This window comes from Elaeis guineensis, chromosome 9 (assembly GCF_000442705.2).
Source record: "Elaeis guineensis isolate ETL-2024a chromosome 9, EG11, whole genome shotgun sequence".
NCBI lineage: Eukaryota > Viridiplantae > Streptophyta > Magnoliopsida > Arecales > Arecaceae > Elaeis > Elaeis guineensis.
The window spans coordinates 84,370,228-84,393,960 of record NC_026001.2 but is presented as its reverse complement, the minus strand read 5'-3'; the positions used below and the strand labels follow the sequence as shown (position 1 = coordinate 84,393,960).

The following is a 23,733-nucleotide window of genomic DNA, read 5'->3' as shown; positions in this document are numbered from 1 at the left end:
TGCGCTTTCATATGTTTATTTCATTTGATTAACTTGATTTGATTGATAAATCTTTTTTGATAATTAATTGGAGTTGAAGTAAATTTAAAATATATTCTCACTCCAAATAAATTGATTTTGACATAAATTTTTAATTTTGAAACTCATCATACTGAATTTTTCATGTGCTAATTTTATCATTCTTGACAATTAAGTGGAGTTAAATTGAATTGAAAACTTATTCTTACTTGAAATGAATTTTTAAATCCAATCTTACAAATTATTTAAAAATATAAAGATATCATTAAATTTTTTATGTGCAATGAAAAATTCTTATAAAATATTTTTTGCACTGATACTACCTTTGATATATTTTCGATATATACCTTTTCAAAACTCAATTGACTAAAATTTATAAAGAAAAGAAAAGAACAAATATTGATTTGTATGTTATATTTATTTCTCCGCTCAAATCTTTTGAAAAGCTTTATCCCTTAGTATCAATTAGAATATTTGAATTTGAATAAAAGAGTTAAATCCATTTTTAAAAAAAGGAGAGAGCTAGTATCAATGTGAATTTAGTATCAAGCATGTTTAATTTGGTATCAGATATGCCATATAGCTCAAATTTGATACTCTCTTGAAATCAAAATGATCTTTCTTTATTTGAACTTCGATTGCTTTTGATGATATTTTTTGACTCCTTCTATGAGCTTTTTGATGCTACCAAAAAGGGAAAGAGATAGGATGAGTATATGCTTAAAATATTTGAAATCATATGAAATGAGTATTTTGATATCAAATATGTATTTCGAATAAAGCATTCATGAAGTCTATATTCATACATGTTTATTCTATATTAGTAAATTAATTAAAATATATTATATTTATTTTTATGTATATACTCAAAGTTTTACCATCATCAAAAAAGGAGAGATTGTTGACCCTATGATTGATTTTGATGATTGCTAAATTTTGAGTAATTATGATTTTAATCATGTGTTTCAAGATTGAATGTAGGATTTTTTAAGTATTCAAAATAAAAAATTTATCTTAACGATAAATCCTCTCAAGATGCCATATCAAAATACTTAAAAGAATAAATTCACACAAGTTTGGATGACTCGAAATGAAGAAAGTAAGATTGGAAGAAGAGAAAAATGAAATTGAAGGAAGCATATATATTTAGATGAGATTGAGGCCAAGAAACTCAAGTTTGGAAGGTCAAAAAAAAAAAAATACCGTTGAAAGACTTCAAGGTGTAATTGAAGATTAATTGAGTCAAGTGAAATCATTTTTAAAGACTTTTGATATAAGAAAAATCATCTTAAAGAATTAGAGCCAATCCATCCAAGAATCGAGCCAGCTCTAGCATGGAACATCCTTGATATTTTGGTTTGGTACACAACTGAGCCAGCTTAAAATGGATCCGAATTGGCTCTCTCAAAGTGATAGAAAAGAGATTTTTGGATTCTGCAGGTCGACTCAGCTGAGTCAAATTCAAGTCAGCTCAAGATAAATTTGAGCCAGCTCTTTCAGATGGACAAAAAGATAAATTTTGAGTTCTGTAGCTCGAGCTAGCTTGAAACAAGATCCAAGCCAGCTTTGTCAGTACTCCAGAAAGTTGAATCTTTATTTTTACAGTTTGAGCCAGCTCGAAGTAAGATCCGAGCCAGCTTTGTCAGCACTTCAGAAAATTGAATCTTTATTTCTGTAGTTCGAACCAGCTCGAGATCAGTTCAAGCCAATTCAATGGCTTCTGACATGCTTAACGATTAGTTCTCTGATCATTGCTCAACGACTATTTCTCTACTCTAATGGTCATTTCAGGACTTCCAATGGTTAGAACTCATTCTCCAGTTATCTCCAAGTAAATCTAAAGCTAGAGAATCAAATTGGAAGAAAGTTTTTGAGGAAATGAGAGCTTAAAGTAAGACATCTTCAAGAATAAGAGAGCCACATTATGCATTTATAAGAAAGAAAAAGAGAGATTTTTAAGTGTTAAAATTCAAAGAGCTTTCAAAAGCCATCCTTTACAAATTTTCAAGCATCCTTTTAACATTCAAAGAAGAGAAAGCAAGCTTCAATCAAGCCATCCTTCCCCTCTTCTTCATATTGAAAAATAGTTTCATTTTTTCTGTTTAAACTGAATATCTTTGCTTGATTTGTGATTCTTTACAAATTTTTTTGAAGGAAAAGAAACTTGAAGATCAAGCCGTTCCAAGCCCGTAATTGGATGAGTGTGAGATTTTGATTAGTTGGTCTGAAAAATTAATTGATTGTTAGTAAGTCTGAAAAACTAATGATGTAAAATTTTGATTGGTGATCCTGAAAAATCAACTGAATTTATTTGTGAGTCCGAAAAAATAAATATACTGTAATTAAAGAAGGATTATAGTGAAAATTTTAAGAAAAGCTTAGGGAGTGGACGTAGATGTGGGTTGCACTGAACAACTATAAAATCTGTACGTTTGTGATTGTGCATTGCTCTCTTCACTCTCTTGCTTTTCTTGCTTTACTTGCTTTGTTTGCTTTTAATTCTTATTTTTTATTAGATTATTAGTTATAAAATTTTGTTAATCATTTGCTTTTGTTGCTGCACATATTGATCACATCACAAGTACTTAGTTAAGTTTTAAATTGAGAAATATTATTGCTTAAAAAATAAATTTGATTAAAATTTTTAAACAACCCAATTCACCCCCCTCCTCTTGGGTTGCTATCTTAGAGCAACAAAGTCCATAAGTTTATGGCCACAGTAATGTGATTGATGGAAAGAAATTTTTATGAAAAATATAATTGGACTTGAGCTGATTGAATATATCATATAACTGATGTTGAAATTTAACGATTTATCCATGACCTGCCATCTAGTCAGGACTCACGATAGAGAGACTGAATCATATAGAAACTATACTTAGAGGTTCTTTTTTAGTTTTGCTGGGTTGCCACTATATACTGCTGGTGTCACTGATGGATTGTAAGAGCTTACTAGGATCATTCTAGATCGACGATCCTTATTGAGTTAGAATAAAATCATTACGATCCATTGAAAAGAGTTTCAATAATACTATGATAGAGATCATGGTATATCTCACTACCAGACAGAATTGAACTATAGGGTCACATAATAAAGAATTTGATCTACGTTAAGTAATTGAACTTATAAAGTCTTAATTGGGTTAAGAAAATTTTATTAAGTTTAAGACAACTTTACTAATACATAGTTAAACTCAATTTCTCTTTACACTTAGATTGTTTATTTGATAAAAATTAATTCGAGTCAATTATCTGTAATCAACCTATTGAATTAGATTCACTTGGATCCAAATGTTGGCTACCCAAATAGATTTAGATCAAGCCAAGATAGGGGCCTAATCCCCTAACTAACCCCTTGATTAAGTGAAGGCGCTACTTGATATGATCATATGAGGCGCCACTTGATGGAACGGATGTAAGAAAGAAGGGAAGAGAGGGGTGGATGCCCTCCTCCCTCTTTTCATGTGTTTTTCCGCATGAGAAATCCTAAGAGGGTGCCAAAAGTTGGTGGCCCCCTTATCCCATTTAGGCGTGGATTAATTGGTGTTTGTGTTGAGATAAAATAGAAATCCTAATGCGATTAGAATTAATCCTTTGAACCAAATTTGATTTTGGTTAAGATTAAAAGAGCCCATCTATTTAAGAGACCGAATCCTTTGGTCTTTAGGTGTGAACTTCAGATCAAAACCAATGCCTCCCTATCTCCACGCCTCCCCTTCTCACGTTCTCACATCCTCACGTCCAAGTTTTTTTGGCACTTCACCATCCAACGTCTAAAGGTTGGGCATTCCCTCTTTTGAAGTATGATTTCTAGTTCTTGATTGCTCCAAGATCAAAAAAGAAAAATCAATGAGTTGAAAAAAAAAAGGAAAGATCAAAGAAAGGATCAAAAGTTGATCAACTGGCTTGATTCAAATATGTAGGAAAGATCCAACTTAGGAAAGAAAGATCTTCACAAAAGAGGATCAATCTGAGTGAATACCCATAGAAGCCAGATGTTTGTATGGCTAAGGTAGAACCTATCTTCTTCAGATCCAGATTTGAAGAAAGAAAAAGTGAAACAGGTATGTGATATGATCACATATTTTATTTTCAGCAAAAGTCAGTATGAGTTAATTTCAACATATGAACTAGATCTCTAGATATTTTTTTCTATGCATGCATGTTCTAGATTAAAAGATATTTTAATCTACTAATCCATTGCATTGATTTGAAAAAGAGTTTTTGAAATCTATATGCATGCGCACCATACGAAATTTTAATAATAGGTATAGTGCATTCGAGGCATCATCTTTCAATAGCTATTATTCTATATAGTTTGGAGCATCTTATGGATCAAATTTTGCTATCGGTATACTTAGATAGACCCCTCCATAGTCGTATCGTCAATCTGAAGATATCTCTTAGAGTCAGAGCTTGAGTAATAGATCTGAGTTATCCTACAATGTAGAACGGATGCCTTATAAGATGAGCAATCAAGATTAAAATATTACTTGATTAGAGAGATGGATTGATATTCTTCTTGATTATGTGAACAATACAGATATCTATGAGCATCATCGACACTCGATGAAAAATTAGATCAGTAGATCTTAAAATTAGTGCATTATACTTTTACTTTAAATATATTTAATATATTATTTTAGACTTTTTATTTTATTTTAGAGTGATAGAAATATTATATAATATAAATAAATATTAATTTAGATCTAAAATCATTCAAAAAAAAAAATTGATTGGATTGCAAAGAAACTGAAAAAAAAAAAGCATGCCAATATGGAACCAGCACATAATGCCACATTGAGTGTTGTATGGTACGTAATCGATACCATATTAAATCGATTTGGAACCGGCATGGATCTTGGTATCGGTTCTAAAAACTTCGGTCCAAGCCATAGTTATAAGTTTAGCATTTAGGAACAATTTGGTGAGGGATAGATATTTGGAATTTGGAAAAAATATAAAATTCATCAAAAGTTCAAAGAGAGAGAATAGCTAAAAATAAGAAATAAAATTATGTTAACTAAAAATATAAGTACAAAAATATTGTACACTTATTTACTTTAAAGCATGTATAAGAGAGCCAAGAATAAAAAATGATTGCAAAAAAGACCATGATGAACAACAAAATTATTGGTTTTGTAAACAAATTTCTCATTTACTAGTAAGAACTTATGAAATAAATCATAGAATTTGTGCATAATTCAAGAATATTTGAATGGTTCTAGATTAATTTGTTTGTTGAAAGCAATTGAAAGAATCATTTGGAGAAGAGAAAAACCATGAATGATTTGAGAATTTTCCAATATAAAGAATGTCCAAGCATGTCCATTTCTTTTAAGTTAAATTGAATTGGAGATAAGGTTGGGGGAAAAAGGTTCTAAACAATCTTGATTGCATTTCGTATATGTACCTATTTTATGTGGTGAAACCTATGTGGTCCAAAATAGTGGTTAACTTAGTATCATACAAATGCATATGTGGCATCATAGAGATACATAGTATAAGATCCAGCCTCTCAATTGGACTGATGGGCCCATTGGTCAGCCTGGATCGAAAAATAAGAACTAATTTTACTTTTAATACTTTAATTGCTTTTGTAGATTTATCTAGTGAATTTTGAGGATTTAATATAAAAAAGGTAAGTAATCTTGACACTCTTTATTAGCATTTAAATTTTCATATTTTTCATACTTATGATTTATATGAAAATAATATTAAATGTTGATGATATCATGTTTTCTTAAAATTAAGGATCAAGTATACAATATTATGAAATTTATAATTTATTTTAAAATAATGGTTCCATGAATATTTTAATATTAATAACTATTTATCAAATATGAACTCCATAACTATAAAATTTATATTTTTGTTATAAAAAGAATAGTTTTATGAATGTTCTACTATTAAAGGCTTATTTATGAATAACAAATTCTGTAAAGCCATTTAGGCCCTACTTGAGATTGCTATTGACAGTAGAGCTTTTAAGAAGTAGAGTATTTGGACAAAGATTTTATAAAAAATTATTTACTATTTGGTAGCTATTTTTCTAAAGTACTATGAAACTTTAATATGTATTTGTTAACCAAAATGAAAAAGTACTTCTGATTTGATAAAATAATAATAAAGAATATTGCATAGTATTATACAATGGAGTATAATACAATAATATTATATACTATTATGTATTAAAATATTATTAATGTTGCATAATATTATCATGATATAGTGTAATATAATATTAAATATTATATCATAATAATATAACATAATATGATATAATATGATATGAAATAATATAATATATAATATAATATAATGCTAAAGTGCTATAAAACTTTAACATGTGTTTATTAATCAAAATGAGAAAGTACTTTTGATATGATAAAATAGCAATAAAGAATATTGTATAGTATTGTATGGTGGAGTATAATATAATGTAATATTACATATTGGTACATATTAAAATATTATTAATATTACCTATTATTATAATATAGTATAATATAATTGCATAATAATATAACATGATATGATATAATATGATATGAAATAATATAATATAAGATAATATAATTATAATATAATATAATATAATTATAATATAATATATAATATTTTAATATTTTAATATAATAATATAATATAATGAATTATAATCTAATCTAAGAATAGATTATATAATATTATTATAACATAAAATTATTATATTAGATTGTACTATATATTGATATTATAATAATATAATATTATTATATGAATATAAACTTTAACATATATTTATTAACCAAAATGAGAAAGTGCTTCTGATATGATAAAATAGCAATAAAGGACATTGTATAGTATTGTATGGTGGAGTATAATATAATATAATATTATATATTATTATATATTAAAATATTATTAATATTGTATATTATTATAATATAGTATAATATAATAGCATAATAATATAACATGATATAATATGATACCAAATAATATAATTATAATTATAATTATAATATAATACATAATATAATATAATAATATAATAATATAATATAATAATATAACATAATATAATGGATTATAATGTAATCTAAGAATAGATTATATTATATTATTACAACATAAAAGTATTATATTAGACTATACTAATGTTTATACTATAATAATATAATATTATTATAATATATTCATATGATAGAATATAGTATAATGTAAATTATAATAATATAATATAATATTTTATTATATTATTATAATAATGGTTATAATAATGTAATATATTATACTATAATAATGAAATAATATAATATGATATAACAATATATATTATTAATTTATGATTATCATATTATATTATATTTATTGTATAATAATACAATATGATATGATATAAGATGTAATTATGAGATTTATTGATGAATATTTTGATAATCATAAAAATTTTATTTAAAATAAAATAGCTTTTGACATTGATCAAAAGGTATTTTTGGAAAGAAGCTTCAAAATGAAACTTTTTTCGAGTAGATCTTTTCTATCAAACATCACTATACTATTTAAAAATACTTTTGGAGGGCTAAAAAGTACTTTTTGATCCTCCAAAAGTTTTGTCAAATGGGGCCTCAGTGCTTTATTCATATATGATTTTAGAAAATATGACTTAAGAAAATTTGTTTTAAGAAAAATACATCTAAAAGCTCTTAGATGGTTATATATGACCCCTAAAAGCGGGATAGATCGATATATAGAGCTAGTTCCATTAGATCTTACCAGCAGGTTACACTAATGATTTTGTATTTTTCTTAAAATTAAGGATCGACCATATTATATCATAAAACTCATGATTTATCATGAAAGAATAGTTCTGTGAATGTTTTAATATTAATGATTTGTTATAAACTCCATAATATTATTTAGGGCTTTTCAATCTATTTATTTATGTATGATTTAAAAACATATATTTTAGAAATTATAATTTAAGATAACATGATTCAAGAAAATATGACTTAAAAAATTAATTTTAAGAAAAGATAGGACAAAAGGCTCTCAAATAGCTATGTATAGTCTCTAAAAGTGGAATAGATTCATATCTAAAGCTAGTTTCACACAATCCTATCAATTGGTGATAATAGTTAGTGTACGATTTTGTCGATAGATAATAGTAGTTGGCATACGATCCTATCAATGGATAACGATAGTTGGTATGTTATCGGTTATGACCCTATTATGGATATAATAGTGACCTTAACATTTAGTTTGAGAGAAGTAATTAATCTAAGACACGGATAAATGATAAATGATTTATAATTTTATTTATGCTATACATCTGAAATCATGTTTATGAAATATTGATGATTTATATATGCATGATTGGCTTTATGACTTATTTTACTATATGATATTATAAAATATTTTATCTTGCAATAGTTATTATTTTCTCTAAATGAATTCATGCAAAAAAAAGTTATGCTTGATTTCGTGAGATAGTGTAAGACTTATTTATTGAGCTATGTAGCTTATATTTCTTTTTATTTTTTTTTTAAAACAAATGGGATCACTAGGAATGAATAATGATCCAAGCTTGAAGTTCGTACTAGCACGCTTGAAGATCTCATAGTGAAAATTTTAGTTCTTAAATTGATTATGAATTCGTAGTTAGTGATTTTATGAATTTTAAGGTTATAAATTTTGATTTTGACACTCTAAACAGCACTTATTTATTTATTTAATGGATGATAGATTTGGATCCTTTGTTATATTTTATTTAAAGTGGATTTGTATATAGATTATGATTGTTGGCTATGTGTTATCATAGGTGGTACCTCTCGATAGTATGATCGTATTATGTCCTTGATTTATAGTGTGACACCCACTAGTCATTTTGTGTTGTATACATAGCTTTTTTAGCATTATACAAAGACGTACATACCCCATACTTATGTAAACCCATGCAAACGGGTGGGTTCAAGCAAACAATTGATCCAGGTACTAGTTTCAAATGTCCTACATTAGGCTATAATCATACCATCAAGAACCGTTAAGATTGCTATTATTTATAAAAACTTACTATTATTAATGTAATTAATTTGCTTTATTTAATTTAGATCTTTAAAAATACTAACCACGTATATTGATGCATGTGTCGTGTGGGTCCCTTGACCACTCGCAGCCACCTTTTAAATCATTGGCTCTAAAACTTGTTTGAATTTTAGTTGGGTTGACACGATCTTGGTTTCACCAATTTTGGTTTGAGTTTTAGATCGCTTCTAGCAACAAAGGGAAGAGAAGAATATATAAAATCATTAAAAATTTAATCAAGCGAAGAAAGAATGGGTCAAAGTATTTTTAAAAACTTGCATTGTTTGAAAACTGAAAACATATCATACAAAAAGAATTAATCAAAATTATATTGAAAAATCACCGAGAATGCTAAAGAATCATGTAACACATTGTTTTTTTATAACAATCTCAATATGGATACATTTCTATATATGATGAATAGCAAAATTTACAAATTAACACTGCATGAGGATATAAACTTGAAATGGTGACTCACATTGGTGCCGATGTCTACAAAGTAGACACTTTAAATATGCCTACGAAATTTGAAAATCAATGAGAATGCTAAGGATCATGTTTAACAATATTTTTTTTTGACAGTATTCCCATTAGTACGTTTCTATATATCTATTAAAGCAAAATTTCCAAATTACATTGCATGAGGACTTATTTATGACCTATGAAATTGAAGAATCAAAATAAAATTAATAAGGCTCACCTAAATTATCCTTTTGTCTTTCAAAACCAAGGTCAGGGGTGCTCAATCTACAAATATATCTACAAACCCTTCTATATTATATCCCCAGGAAATACCTCCAGAACATCCCAGAAAGGTTCTTCATTAAGGAAAGGAAAAAAGGCCAATTTTCTCTGGAATTTCTTTCAATTAAACAACCAATTGTTCCCAATATTCTTGAAAATTGCATAAGATCCATATATCTTTACCATTTTGACGCATACTCTAGGGGTGCAACACCATTTTCCAGCAAGTACCAAAAGACCAATGTTTTTCCGGTCTCCCAAGTTCCACAACTCTTAACTTCGATGCGTGTAAAATTTCCGAAGAACTTTCTTCTTTCTTTCTTTTCTGAGCTCCTACTTCAGAATTACCACAGCCCTCTTCGCAATCATGACTCCCCCTCACGAACCATCTCTCCTCTCGTATGCACCATCACATGCAATGTGCGTGCTGAATGCTAGTGATAATATTAATAAAATGCTTCTTGAAGGCTAGATCTATCACTCATGGTTAGACATCGTAGTAGACCTAGGAGGTTAGTTCTTCAGGCATAAATGAAAAATTATTGATACACATTCCATTATCGACAAGACATAAAGTATCTAGAAATTAATCTTGGCTTTCATATTGTTCTCTGGTATAATTTGATTGTTTGTCCGTCAAAATGCATCGAAGCAGGTTTCGCTTCAGCCACCTTTTATCATTCCTAGACTTGGCAGAGTATATCTACTTATCTACATATGCCTACAAATAATATCTGGTAAATATTGATTGAGATTTGACAGGTTCCAAAAATTGACATATGTGCAATTTATCATCCACGCTTAGTTTCTGTCAATCTTGGCCAAGAGTGCTGGAACAATCAAATTGGCTGAACCAGACTGGAACCGATCAGTTTCAGTTAAAACTGACTTAAACTAGTCAGAATCTGAAGCCAGGGTTATAATTGGCCTGAAAGAAAGAAAGGAGGAAAAGTTCAGCAGAAAGTACACATCCCTTTTCAGAAGAATCAGCAACACCATTAGAAAGTTGAAGTACACTAAACCCTTTTCACAAGAATCAGCAACACCATTAGAAAGAAGACAGAATCAGAGGGAAGGGCACCAAGAGCAAATAAAGTGAGTTGTTGGTTATAAGATGCTGGAGCTCAATTAAAATGCACGAGAGTTTTGATTTAGTTTTGCTTTCCTGAAACAAGTGCTTTAAATCCTTGCCTATTTTAAGCAAAGTGGTTGAGAACAATGACAGGCATGGGGACTCAAACCAGATTAATGAGCTCATCTGTTGTGAGGAGAACCTTACCTATTGTAACTGGATTTTCTAATAGTTTTTTCAAGCCGAACATAGGTACATTCACCATTAATTTCGTTGTTTGCTCAAAAACGTTAATATAAGATGGAACCAGCCAATCAGACTGCAATATAAGATGAAACTAAGGTATCAACGGGCACAAATAAGAATTTCACAATAAAAGAATTTCAGTTCCATCGAACTCAAACTTCTAATTTACACAAGCACTGAGACAACCATTCCCAACTGCTGCCGGAAGTGGACACGTTGCCTGGGATCTTGTCTCTAAAAGTCCTTTCAACAGCTAAAAACATTATATATACCGTAGTCTCCAATCTTATCTTAATGAACATAAATGATATTCTAATAAGTTTATTTGACAGAATTCTCCGAGAAAACCATGACACTCCACTTGTATACTTACAATATGTTTCACCGATGGATACGGTACATCATGCAACAGTGGCAAGACATCATAGAAATGAAATATCCGCCAAAATATCATGCAACAGTGGCAATACATCATGCAACGGTGGCAAGACATCATGGAAATGAAATATCCGCCAAAATATTAACAAGATGGAGCGATTACCGCAAGTGTACACATAATCAGAAAATAAACGAGATGCAGTAAGAAATAAAGTGATCTAGCTCATCGAACCATCAGCTGAAAGAGAAGACAAAGCATAATAACACCGAGCACTCTGGCGTCAGCAACAATAAAACATTGATCAACGAGAGTAAGAAGTCAGAAAACAGCTCATTCAGCTTCCTATGAGTAATAATATTTTGGTCTCCAGCACCAAGTTAATCTGAAGCAGTCCCTGAATTATAAATCTAGACAGCTTCTCATACAGAACCCCTTTTTCTAGAGTCTATCGAAATACGAATATTGTTTTCTTTATGATTCTTGAAGCCATCTCGACCTCAATGGCAGAGTTGACGCATTCTTTCTTTGTTGCCACCAAGAGCAACGGTTAGATCCAAGAAGCATATGCAGAATCTGATTTGATATTTATTTTCTACAATCTGCCACCTCAGGCCACATGGAATAAACCTCAAACTGTAGAAATCATGTTACATAGAGGAATTCAGAGCCGCCTCACACAAAATTCTGAACTGATCTCTTTCATGTGCCACAATTCACCAAGTCCTCTTGCACTCTAGGTTAACATATGACCTCAATTTGAGCACAGAATTTTCAGCCATGCAGTTTCAGTTGTCTGCCTATATCATTTTCTTTGGTGGTGAGCCATCATCCGCTATAAAAATTAAAAAGAAAAAGAACTTCAAGCTAGAAAATGGGAATATCTAAATAGAAGATCAGTCATAGCAGATGAGCCCAAAAAGTACAGGACGGGTTAAATATACACACCTAAATAGAAGCTTGGAGAACATTAAGGAATTAAAACAAGGGTTAATGGCCCTGATACAACTTCGAATTGAATCTGGTTCACAGTTTGACTAAACCAAAGAGCTTTCTTAAATTGTATTCCCAGTAGCAGACCAGTGGTGAGTGTGTTATGATTCTCATTCCTTATTTCAAGTGGTTATATTTGATTTACAGATATTGCAACTTATAGAGGATTTTTTAAATTCTTTTATCATCTTATTCCAAAGCATAGTTTACTAGCTGAAAATGCAATTGAATTATTTCATTCATTATTTTTCTAGGGCATATTCCATTTTTCCTTCATCTCAGTTTGTCTTTCTCCTCATTTATTCCTACAACACTGAAAATCTAAACATGTTCTAATTATCATTCATTATTGCAAGTCACCAGAATTGGTATACAATACTACTAATGGCTTGAACTTGTTTAGGATTTCTTTTTTGGTTCTAGGATCCGTTTCAAAGCATGTGCATTACTGAAACATAATTGGATAATTTGGTTGCTAGTTTATCTAGATCGTAGATAGGATTTTGCTAAGGATCCTAAAAACCAAGGCCACATTCTCCATGGTACTAGAATTAGAAGGTGAAAAAAGGTTAAACCAGCAAATAAGAAAATTTACCTCCCTTAAGAAGGGAAAAGAAAGAAGAGAAGAAAGACCATTATGTAAATGCAAACCAGTAATAGGGAATACGTATTTAGATATTGATTTTTTTTCATTTTCTTTTTCTCCAAAATTTGTATGTTTATGATACATAATTCATTTGGTCATATAGGATATTTATGCCAGATGATGGTGTTATACTTTAGTGACTATTCCGATGCGGTGCTTGATTTCTGATCATCCTGTATACGTGCATATATATGCAGTGGGAACTTGACATATTACCATAAATCTTGCCATCATCTCAATCTAGAAGGGGTTTGCAAATGCTGGAACTATTAACACTGGACCCAAATCTTTTGCCACACCAACCTATGAAAACCTCCACACAAGTTGCTCAACTTTATGATGTGTTTTTAAAGAAGGTCGATATCTTTGTGCTTGACATTATGGGAGGTCTGATGTTTTGCCAAGGCTGATCAAACTCATTGAGAGAATTTGATAGGCATAAACACTATAGAGCTCCTTATAACATACCCCTACCAATCCCCTTCTCTAGTGATGGCTGGCAACCTAATGAAGGTCAATCTAGTCATGGACAGCCTAGACATGGCTCTAGGATAGGGATAAAGAGTGAAGAGGCGAATTTCAAACATCTGATCACCATTGCAAGAACAGTGGAATAGATAGGGTATAAATAGCTCAAGAAAAAGAAACGGGAGTCTTTAAGAATAGTAATGCAACATAAGCACATTGTTATTTAACAATGCTGGTCTAGTTAACCACAATCAAAAAAACAATTAGCAATTAGCAATTAAGCCCAAACAATCTTTTGTGATGAAAATAATGTTGAGGTTGATGGGCGAAGGTTCCTTGCTCCATGTTACCCTCAGAAAGCAGAAAAAAAAAAAAAAAGGAAAGAGAAAATTGAGGTCAACGATGACTTATTTTCAGCACTCCCTTCAGCGTCAACTCCATTATCATCATGCTAGGTGTAGCCTGGTTGATTTGCTGTGTAGCCACATGCCGAGGAACACAAGAACAAGCACCAATAACAAGGTAAACGAGAAGCATAAAATTTGATATTTGAAACAAACATGAAAAGAGAAATATAAAAAAACTTAGTGACTGCCAACATGCAAGGTGTAACTTCATAAATAGTGAAGTACCGAACAGGTGGAATTAAAGGATTCTCAAGAAGATCCAAGGGCTCAAGTCATAAAACTTTGGTACTGGCTCTTATAATAATTCGTTCAAAGAGGCGCACATCCCTTTCACTCATATACAAGCAGACAAAGACCGCTACCAGCCTACCACAACTTCCTTTAGTCAGGGCCCGTCTCTCTCTCTCTCTCTCTCTTTCTTGTCACAACTTTCTCTCCAATTCCTTTTGGGATTCCTAGTCTATTAAGTAGTCTTACGAAACGACTTATAGAGCCACACAACTCTCCGCTTCTCCCAAACAGTAACAAAAAGGGTCCTTTTCTGAGATTCTGTACTCGTTCCTCTCCCAATACTTTTTGGATTATGAAGACATGATATACTAAGATTTGTCCTTTCCTAACAACGTGTGGAAGACTATGCAAGCATCCTCTCTAATGACGTATCCTTCCATACAAATAATATTTCTTTTTAATTCTTCCTTCTTCTGCATTCTTTTATCACCATTTTACGCACATTGTAACCTATTTGAGCGACATTATGTTCAGATGTCAATTAAAATCCACTAATTTCTTGAGCTTTTAGGACACCCTATTTCCATGCACGCATGACCCTAGCTCTTGCACATAGATCTCTCTTAGACAGTACTTCCTTTAGTTCCATGCCTTGATTTTATTCATTTTAGGAGATTGCTGTTTGCTCATAATGGGCAATAAGTAGAAACTTAAAGCTTACTCATGTATTAATGTTGAATTTTCTTGACAAAATGTGAAAATAACCGTTCCATCTTACGCTGTTGACTGGAAGGTTTAGAGTGTTTATGCTGAACTGAAATTATTTGACTTCAACTTGTCTGCAAAGTTTGCACAAATGCGGTTATGTATGCTATGATGTACTAGCCATGCCTCGGTCAAGTTGATCTAGCTAAATTTTAGGCCTTCCCAACCCAAAAGTACCAAAAATCGAAATGTATTTAAAAAGAATCATCTTCTTCTGCGTACACTCAATTCATTTAATCTTGTTGTGGATAAACTCATCGCATTATTTCTTTGTTTTCTTCTAAGATAAAAAGAATGAATAGAGACATTAAAATGACCTAGACGGGGCCCCATCGTCCAAAGCTCCCATGCTCTACATTAAGCCACTGTAAAGGCACCCATACTACATTAAGCCACTAGAGTTTCCTAAGATGAAAAAGTATAGATTGCTATATGTTCCCAGTTCCTCATTCTTTATACTTCTTTCTTGCCACTGGAAAGGCACCCATGCTACATTGAGCTACGAGAGCTTCCCAAAACATAAATTGCTACAAGTTCTTGGTTCCTCGTTCTTTATACTTCATATTTTCCTTTCCAAATGATCAAGGTTATGGACCTATGTTGGATGGGGTTGACTCCAAACTAGCTACCTTCACCAAGCCATCCATAGGGATTTAAAACGGCAGGCTCGGCTTGGGATATTCAGCTGGGTTCCTTTTAGGTGCTGAACATATCAGAAACTATGAACTCTAGATTCCAAGATTGCAATGCAAATTATATAATAATCTCAACTGATCTTCCATCCTTTTTGAGATGGTACTTCACCAAACTATAGCTTCTTGTTGATTACCAGACAATGGAACATCTTGTCTTTCTCTAGCACCGCACAATCGTGCATACTCAGCCACTAGATTGGTACGTTCCCATGGTTTAAACACTTGTGGACATATCTTAGAGAGTAAACTCTCGGAATCCCACCTCCATTTTACCCTTGCAAAGTAATGGTGAAGGTCATCATAAACACCTACCAATCCATTTAAGGTTTGTTTGGTTGGGAAGAATGAGGGTCTGGAATCAGAATCGGAATAGGTGACTCCCATTCCAATCGTTTGGTTGGGAGGAGTCTCATTTCGATTCCGATTCCAGGATGGAATGGGAATGACTCAATCTATATAGAACTCAATCCCTACTCTTCTCTGTGGATTCAAATTTTTATTTCAATTCCGATTCCGATTCTGATTGCGAACCAAATGCTTCGGAAGATTTGACCATTCTGATTTCGATTCTAAGTCATTCCGATTTTCATTCCCATTTCGATTTCGATTACGAACCAAATACCCCCTTAGTTCCACCAATAGCTCTATGTGACCGATATCAAGACTCCCAAATTTCAAGAGATGGTTGTTACATCCTAAACAACCACCTTGACCTCCTAGGAGGTAGCCAATCAAGATCGCAAAGCTCCATGTATTAACACATCTACCCAAAGATATGATAGGGAGATACTAAGAAGAGATTACATGGCACCCAATCCAGTAAAGGAGGTGGGGCCAGTTAGGGTGGTAGGTCTAATTAAGCCACCCAATAGAGCCATACAGGCAGGGGGTTAGCTAGGGGAAAGAAAATAGTTTCTCAAAGTAGCAAGACATAGTAAAGGGAAGAAAGTTGCCAATCCATTGGAGAGGGTTGATAAGAAGCTCATTCACTCAAAGTTTGATGTCATCCCTTTAGTTGATCAATTGCCTAGATCATCTTACAATACGAGTGATGATGCATTTGTGATGAGAGTGCATATGACTCACAATCATCTAGTCTGAGTCGATTTGCTCGCGAGTTACATTTCACTCATGCCATGCAAAATAGGACAATGCACATCGTAAGGCCTGTGAAGTTATGATAATATAGAAGATAGGCCCCTTAAGGTAGTTGAGGACATAGCATTGTTGGAGGTGACGGTATAACATGTAGAGTAAGGTCTCCAGATGTATCTGGATCCTCATCATATACTAGATCCTATCCTACATAGCCGGAATATGGCCCATATGCATATCCTTTGCTACTGTGATTTTTTAGAATGACCAGCCTAGTATTGAACAAAAGATCAATGCCAGGATGTCTATTTAGGAAGCTCAGATGATCGAATGCAGGAATAGGCACAATATCTAGGTTGGGGTCAAGCCCAAGGCCCTAACTATAAAAGAAGGTCCCTATATCTACAAGCAATATAGACACATCATGAGGAACTAAATAACGATATATATATGTACTTAATCCAAATCAATTTGATGTATATATTTTCAAGTTTAAAAATATGCATTGTCTATCTTTAATTATTATAAATCTATGTTTGAAGAATATAATTGCATCGATTAAGCATTCATACAATCTCCTAAGATCAATATGAATTAAAAATATAAAAATATCCTTAAAATCATAATTTAAAGATCAAATAACCTTGAAAATCAAAAAATTGAAAAAGAAAAATGTAGGAATATTGAAACAAAGGTCCTTTGTCTCAATACCAAATCCCATACTGATGTCATCCTATTATAGGTCGGTATATCTGGTATGGTATCCGCTTCCATGTACTGAGTATCGATACGGCCCTTGTACTGCATACCGACTCCATACCAATATAGTATGGACTATATGTACCGACCATACTATAGATCTACATATCAAGTGCGTACCGACCAATATGGCAAATCTTGATTGAATCGATACATATCTATGCATCAAGTGTTAGTACGGTTTGCCTTAAAACCATACCTTATATTGGTATTGAGATTGCAGAACTTGATACCAAGATAATCAAACATCTAAAAAAGCTCTAAAAAGATTTTTGACATACCTTTTATAGGAAAAAATAATGAAATGGTGCAACCAAATGCTTATTTTGAACAATATGAAGGCAGCATCCCACCTGCAACTTTGAATCCTCACCTCTCCTAAAAGTAGGACCTTACGAAAAGGATGTCAACAATTGGAAACAAGTCTCATTGGCAATGCTTTTTTTTCTAATAAAGTACCTTTGCATATTAAAAGATGTAAGACAACTATTTTTTAACAACTATCAGACGTCACTAACTCTTTCATAATCTCCTTTGTTTCTCCTATATTCATACATTCTTCACTTCAAGAATTTGAGCAGCACCTTTATTGATGATCATCAATTAATTCGATGTATTTATTTAGAGGAATTACAAATCAAAACTTCTATACCATTGCAATTCACCATATCTTCTTCTTGGATTAATAACCTTGGACACACTATGCACAATTAATGTGCATTTAAGATCCAGAATTGCTCTTTAGTAGTTTGACTCCAAAGAACTATAGCTACACATTCAATATCCAGAATTATAGCTACTCCCTTAGCTTGCCAACCACCATCTAGTGTTTGCATATCTACTATCTCTCACCACTTTCAAACAATTTTTAGCATGCATTTAACCCATAAGAATTTTTCCTGTATATTGTAAAAGTGCAATCATGTTCCACTAATATCCAAAATATGCCCCCACATAACCCCTTTACTTTCTCAAATTAGTAGTATTTCCTAAGTTTGCAAGTCTATAACTAAGGAAGATGATTGAGGAAATCATGCTCTAGTAACACATCCATTTAGTTTAAAAAGAGCAATCAATGACAAACCTCAAGGGAAAATCCATTTGAATCATTGAACTCTCTCTCAAAAGTAATTTGTATAAGCTTCAAAAGTAATTCATTTACTCTAAGAAAAAACTAAGAATTGCAATTGCACTACCACAATTGAACCTCACTATATGCCTTCTAATATAGGTATCTTGTATTACATGATTGCGCACCATAACAAATTCAAATGTTGCGCATCCCATCTCATTTCTAATTCCAAAAACTGACCATTCACAAACTTCGGGAGTACCATCTTGATCTATCTTAGTAATATGTGCAATTATTATAGCCTTACCTCCATTATATTCCATCAACACATGCTTAAATTATATGACCTCCAACTGGATCTCTTGTGATTTTAGAAACAATAGTTTTCACACTAGATGACTTTTAACTCTCACAGCATTCTTTATAATTTAGTAGATGATGCATGACCACCAATTTATTTTGAGTCAAAACATCTCCAACATTAACTTCGGACTTGTTATGTTTCATTTACTGGGTCCTACCCCATCTAGAAGTCATTGCAACCTTCTTCCAAAAAGAAAAGGTGAAGATTGTTACACAATGTCATGCAACACTAGAGTTTCAAGGGTTGCATCTTTGAGCTCATTCTTTGCTCCAATTTATGTCTCTAAATGCCATGTTACCGTACTACCTTTCCCTACACCATTCAATTGTCTACCAATTATACTTTTTCCCTCTCTAATATTTCTGGCACTACCAAATCTAATTCATCAAAATATTGCATTTATTTCTTTCCTTGAGCCACAATTATGATATATATAACACAGTTATTGTAGTTTTATATCAATAATATAGACACCCAATTATGTACTAACTACTTCAACCATCAATATTGTAGATTTTATCACTCTATGATTGGTAATGACAGTAGCAAATTAGCCATCAGAAGCAACTAGATTCATTAAAAGAAGCTTATGAAACTACAGCAGCACTTAAAATTTTGACAATAACTGGTACATCCTAGGGCTCAAACTTGAAGACAATATCTTGTGCATTGCAGATTGGTGCTGACAAGTTCCATAGGTCATATGCACCCAGTTGTATGAAGATCATGGTCATATCTCTTAATGACTCTATATCATATTGGGCTTGGAGAGTTGTCTGGGATTTGATGTCAAGGGCATAAGCTGCATGGAGGATATTAAAATATTCTTAATAAAATGAAACTTGGAAAATGTAAAATCAGATGACAAGCCAATAGAAAAGCATACATTCACAATAGTAAACGTTACTCATAAGGGTCTTCTGTAGACCAAAGATTAAATACTTGCATCAACACATTATGTGAAAAAGTCTAAGCATAGCAATCAAAAAAGCTGCCTTAATGAGGAAGGAAAAGGTTTTGTAGAACTTGCACAAAAACTTCTAAATAGCAGTCTACAGGAGGTAACCAACAGAAACTTTAAATTTGATAACTAGGAGAACAACTAAATGAAAAAATACTGGTGAAAGTCAAAGTCGTATATAACCAAATTATGCAGAATATATATACAATGCCACAATGGGATTATTACATATGGAAACTCAAATGTGAGCGTTTATGCTGGAATCATGATGTACTTAAATGAATCAGAACATGAATGTAGCTCGTTATGAATTATGTAAAATGTGAAACAAAATCCAATCAAAAGAAAAAAATGAAATTCTGAAAGAGCTCATGCCCACGCATAAGTTACATAAATTATTCATAAGTAGGAATAAACATTTCAATGCCTATCCTCTGTGTCACTTAGTTGACCTTAAGAACACCACCACTGACTTCATTGACTCTTAGGAAGAACAAAATTCCTTGGTATCATGACAAGCAAAAGAAAACCATCGCTAGTGGGAAAACGGGCTCCATCAGTCCTCCATCTTGTAAACATCTGAGCAACCATTGTCAAGCCGGCTTAAAATTATCAAATCCATTTCTTTTAAGAAACCATCTATAGCAGATAAATTAGCTAACGTATTTATGTGTTTGCATTACATGAATAAGAGAAATCCTTGAACGGATAGTTCAACATGTCATTTCCCAGTTAACCCTTGTTTTTCACTTTTTTGGCTAGCTAAGCTGAGCAATGCATAAATATTATAGCGCAACCATCTGCTCAAATTACGTGGGAATATCCATGTAAAACTTAGAAATAAGCAAGTAAGATGACCTTCTTACCCTGAACTTTTCGGGTATCTTGAGCTAATTAAGTAGCTTAAGTCATCTGTTATGAACAGTTGCCAATCTAATGCGTAAAAAAGTACGAAAATTATTAGCTTAATAAGTTGTAGACAAATACTAATGTATTCCATAGTCATCACGCTGTTACCGGTCTAACAAATTCACTTCATTTTGTAGACCCAATTAGCTCCCACAACTCAATCTTCCAAGCCCACAAGATGCCACGAAGTGCTGCTCTTACAAGCTGTCATAGAGGGTGCCTGTGTTATCAACACACATGCATAAACCAAATTCCCAATTACCAGTCAATGTTATTCAGTGGAGAAGAGGCGTGATGATGCTCGAGAAATGTGGACTGGAGGAAGAGGGCTACCATTCAATAACACACTTATACGTCAACAATCCACAGTTCGCCTATCCATACGATTTTTTTTTTTTTTTTCCAAATTAAAGTTAGGAAAGAAAGCCCTAATACAATTCAAAGTTTATGAAAGCCAGAAACATTTTGCTCCACCTATTGCAGTGAAGATTGCTAAAGACAAAAACTTTACTAAAACTTGTCCTGACTTTTACCTACAACATCCAGTTGCTAAGGACATTAAAAATTAAATCATAAGATAAAAGATACAAATCCTTAAGCTCCTACTTACAAGATAGAAACAAACACTCCAAGACATAAAGAAGGAACCTGAAGTATTGTCTACTTTACCAGCATAAAAGTAGCATAAGATCTCTGTTAAGAGCATCAACCTGGACAAAGAGTTTCTTAAAAACAACCACATTTTCTAGTATCACATGAATAAATAACACATCGTCCAAATAAAAATCATGAATTTATCTTAAGCAGTCATTTCATCGCTTGCTTTTCATCCCCCAAAGTTACAGAAGATTCATCATGTAAAGGTAACTCGAAGACCTAATAATTCGCAAAACTAGTACATCCCTAGAACACCAAAGATCCTCCACTTCCAACTCAAAGTAAAAGTAACTTGAAATCAACAAGAATTTATCTCAACCAAAAGGATGAATTGCAGCATAGATTAAAGCAAGTACCTTTAGCAAGGATAGCCGAAGAGGGCACCTTCTTTGAGCCAGCACACTCCAAATGTACGTTTTGATCCAAAGGAATTGATCAGGAGAAGCTTTGTGGGGAGAACTGGGGTGACACCGAGAAAGAGCACGCTGGTACACAGCCATGGCACCGTGCAGGACTGCCGACCGGCGTGCTCTCTCTCGTTGTCAGCCGACAATGCCCGGCCAAAGCACCCAACCCAACCCATCATCTCCTACCCAAAAACAAAGAAAAAAAAAAGACCACAAAAACTTACAGATAAGTAACAGAAAGAGATAAAGAAAGTGTCGATCTTACTATATTATATCAAAATAATCTTTAAATCAAAACTATCTTGAAATCAACAGTAAAAAATAGAGAGAAGGCTAGAAGCAAACCTCATATTCTTTTTATGCAAGTGCATCATATCTTTACGTTCTTGAAGTCTCAGATCCACCCCAAGGTGATTCAACCACTCCATCTCAGATCAGGAGGAAAGTTTGAAAAGAAGAAGAAGAAGAAGAAGAAGAAAGCCAAGGAGATGAAGATTTGAGGAACAGATCCAACAAAAAATTTCTGTGATAATCGAAGTTAGTGAGAACCAGATCTAGCTGAAATATCTTACCAGAAGAACAAAAGAAGAAGATTCTAAGACCCGAAATCTAACTAAAAATAGCCAAATCCCTCTCTTCCACGAGTCATGGAAAAGAGAGAATGGAGCCTTGCTCCCCACTCCTAGAGGCCAAAGATTTGCTAAAAATGAGAGACAACTCCTTGAAATGAAACCGTTTCACGCCGGAGATCGAGAAAACAGACAGAGACACCAGATTAATTGAAAAAAATTGAACAAAATCCACAATCCTTTTCGTAGAAATCACGGAAACGTCCTTCAGATCTAGAAAAACAGAAGTATAAATGGATCTAAGAGATCTCACCACAACGAAACAAGAAGTTTCAAGTAGAGAAGAAAGAGGGGAGAGAGAGATAGGAAAGCAGGAGCGAGAATCTCTTTCTTGATGGGAGGAGCGAGAATCTCTTGGCCCCCATCGTCCGCCTTAAGAAGGTACGAGAGACACGGTAAAACTTTTCGTTTCCTATTTTTGGTAAACGATGGCTGAGTTTAACCGCGGTAAGAGAAACAGAGAGAGAGGAGAGAAGAGCAGAAACTTCGAGATTAATTAACGCTAGCCAGCCGTTTTATTTCGCTGGTACACTCCCCCTATCATTCTCTACGCGACCACGTTCCCATCATTAACACACACCAAGCGCAGCACCACACGAACACCCACCCCCTCATACTGACTAGGTGGCCCCACTTTTGAGAACATCTTTACTAACCAATGGGTTAAAACATTGGTGTTCGTAACAAGTTAACGCCGTTTCTCTTTTATTTTGCTGAGAGGGGACGGTTATCGTGGCAACAAGGGTGAACGGGCCCCGGCTAGCGACGTATGGTAACTCGAAACGTGTCACGGCCGTAAAGTTGAAAGGACAATATTGCCCCGAAAGTTTACAACAATTACGGGACTACCATTGAGGGGTTCTGCTCTGGCGTGGGAAATATGCCGTCCTTTTCGGTCACGCGACGTTATCCTCTTTGATCTTATCGAGGAAATGATAAACACACGCCAAATATTCCAACGAACTACTCTAATCTTCTACAGCGAATGGAACCCATAGTGGTCGTATTTGTAAAATATGGGGGCTGTGTATCAGTTTAAGAGAAAAATATCTGAGGTCCGGACGAAGAAGTATTCTGATCGGATGGTTATTTGGGCGGGCGTGTGTAGTACGTGTGGGGTCCATCCCTTTGGATAAGAATGCATCGCTGC

General features: G+C 32.9%; 1 long non-coding RNA gene across 2 annotated transcripts; it reads right to left on the bottom strand.

Annotated features, from left to right (window-relative positions):
• Positions 1 to 11,623: 11,623 nt before the first annotated feature.
• On the bottom strand, positions 11,624 to 22,947 carry LOC105051200 (uncharacterized). Of its 2 annotated transcripts, none has more exons than XR_012134196.1 (3): positions 22,300 to 22,947; positions 21,904 to 22,136; positions 11,624 to 19,822 (listed from the first exon to the last, which is right to left on the bottom strand). It is a non-coding gene; the product is annotated as an uncharacterized lncRNA (long non-coding RNA). The 2 variants fall into 2 exon arrangements; XR_012134195.1 differs by having other exon boundaries at positions 11,624 to 12,360; positions 22,300 to 22,938.
• Positions 22,948 to 23,733: the final 786 nt, after the last annotated feature.